Here is a 2,661-nt window from a genome sequence, read left to right as displayed (position 1 = left end):
TATAGACTTCACAATAAGAGCCTATTGTGATTATGGTTCCGCGTTAAATCGACGCACGGCCTACGCCGCGGGGTGTGCGTCGCCGCGTACCCTACGCGTTGGTGTAACGCGGAACCATAAATCAGCCTTTAAGAGCCTCTGGCGCGGGGAGGGCGCCCACCGGCAGCGTGATTGGTCGGGAGCCAACCAATGAGAGGAGAGAGCTGGACAAGCACAGAAAGAAAAGAAAAAGAAAAACCACGAGACCAAACCAACCCACTAAATGTTAGTTTATTTGTCCACAAGTGGAGATTTGCCTTTTGTCTCATGATACAAAAACAACAGTGACATGACACAGCAACAAACACTTAACATTTACACGTAAAACATCTTAGTGACAAAAAAGGAGGAACAATAAGGGAATGTACATAAAAGACAGAGACGTGCCCTCTTTCAGAGCCTTAATGGCCTTGGGAATGAATGAGTTTTTAAATATGTTTAGCCTTTGTTACACTGTACCATCTACCTGAGGGAAGTAATTTAAGCAGAGTGGATAAGTAGGACCATTTTTTCCCAATCACTTCCTTATAAATACCACAAGTTTCTCTGTGTCTTCCCTATTATTTTTGAGGCTAGATTCACTATTCTTTGTAGCTTGCATCTATTTCTTGTGTTAAGGTTGCCGTACCACATTGCCATGTTAAAGGTTAAGATTCCCTCTATGAGGTTCTTATTAAATATAGAGAGTCTCCATAATCTGCTTGCTCACACTAAAAGAGTTGAGCTTGCGTAGTAAATGTAGCCGTTGATTACAAGATTTAAAGATATGGTCAGTGTTTGTTACTAAAGTTAAGATTTCTGTCCATCTTAACTTAGCGCATAACTTTAATAATGCGCTCCTGCTGTAAAGATGTGCGTGTTTCTGTCCCTCGTGCTGCAGGAGGAAGTCTGCAAACATCAGACAGGAACCCACGATGCCGTGACACCATTCATTACCACAAACAACACCCACAAGTTCACAAACCACAGGTTGAACACGTGGTTTGTGAACTTAATCTGCGCTGCAGGGAAATTAACACCTGCATCGTTGTTATCAGGGCTGGCGTGCGTCCATTCACGTGCCCTTCTTCTCTAATTACGGTGTTTATAATAATAATAATAATGATAATGGTAATAATAATAATAATAATAATTCATTTTATCTTGATGCGGCTTTCAAGTCATCCAAGGTCACCTTACAAAAGATACAGTTAAAAAAACACATTTTATAAGTTAAAATACAATTAATACAAAAAAGCAGCAAAAGACAGCATAAAAAACTAGATAGACCAATATTATATCATTGCACCTAAATGTTACTATATGATCATTTTTATATTTTATTTTTATTTGCTATTATTGGTTATTTCTCTATTTCTCATTGTTCTTAACATGTCTATATTCCTACCGTGAAGCACTTTGAGCTGCAATTCCTGTATGAAAGGTGCTATACAAATAAAGTTTATTATTATTATTATTATAAATAAAACAAACTGGTGTAATGTAGTGCACAGTGTCTGGTTAGAGTGAGTGAGCGAGTTTGAACACGTGAGTTTGTGTATATATATATATATATATATATATATATATATATGTATATATATATATATATATATATATATATATATATATATATATATATATATATATATATATATGTATAAATAAATAACAGGCCTCCCAGAATGTATTTTTTAATCAAACATTTTAAGGTTAAACAAGGTTAAATGACACCTATTTGTTTCTGTAATGGTGTGATGTGGCTGCACCAACCGGCTGGGAGGTTGGTACTGTGACGTCATGAACCCAGGTCAGGAGGAGGTTATCAGGCCTCCGGCGTCCTCCTCCTGGCGTGCCATCATGCATCATGCTGCTGTGGTGCGCAGCACAAAGCTGTAGCCCTGGTTTCAGAAGATGTACCAGCTGAAGACGAGCCTCCAGTTTCCTCTTTGTGGTACTTTTAAAAGCACGACACTGAATTTCCCCCGAAGTCAACCCTTTTAGAAGTCTACTTGAACAGCGGAAGCGAGAGTCTGGCGTCGTTTCTTTTATTTAACCTTTATTTAACCAGGTAAGTCATTTGAGGACAGTTTATCATTTACAATGACGACCTGTAAGAGGCAGCACAAAGAGCCAAACACATACAATCACAGTGAAACAAACAATTAACACAATATGTAAAAAACACAACACATACTGTTTTATTTTGTTTTACTCCTTAAGTTGATGTATGAGATAATTATTTCTGTCTCATTTTATTTATCTATTATTATTATTGGGTAGTATTTTTTTTCTTGTTGTTTCTGTTTTTTTTGTTTTGTAATTTTACTTAATTGTTATCTGTGGCAGGTTGGAGAGGTGGATGGGACACGCACCTGTGTCCCATCCACCTGAGTGGCTGGTTCTCTCCACCTGCCTGCCTTATAAGGCGGAGCCGGACAGTGAGGGGGTCGGAGGAGCTGCTGTCTGGGTGATGCTTGTGCACATGTGGGTGTTGTGAGAAAAAGCTGAAATAAAAAAGGGTTTGCACGATTCCTGTGTCTCTCCGTCCTTCGGTCGGGCCCCCCGTGGCACGCACCCTGCCACATTATCATTGTTTTAATTATTGCTGCAATGGTTGCTGTCATCATTAGTGTAAGTTTT

The sequence above is a fragment of the Cololabis saira genome, chromosome 8 (genome assembly GCF_033807715.1).
Source record: "Cololabis saira isolate AMF1-May2022 chromosome 8, fColSai1.1, whole genome shotgun sequence".
Taxonomy (NCBI): domain Eukaryota; kingdom Metazoa; phylum Chordata; class Actinopteri; order Beloniformes; family Belonidae; genus Cololabis; species Cololabis saira.
Note: the sequence above shows the minus strand (reverse complement) of the source record.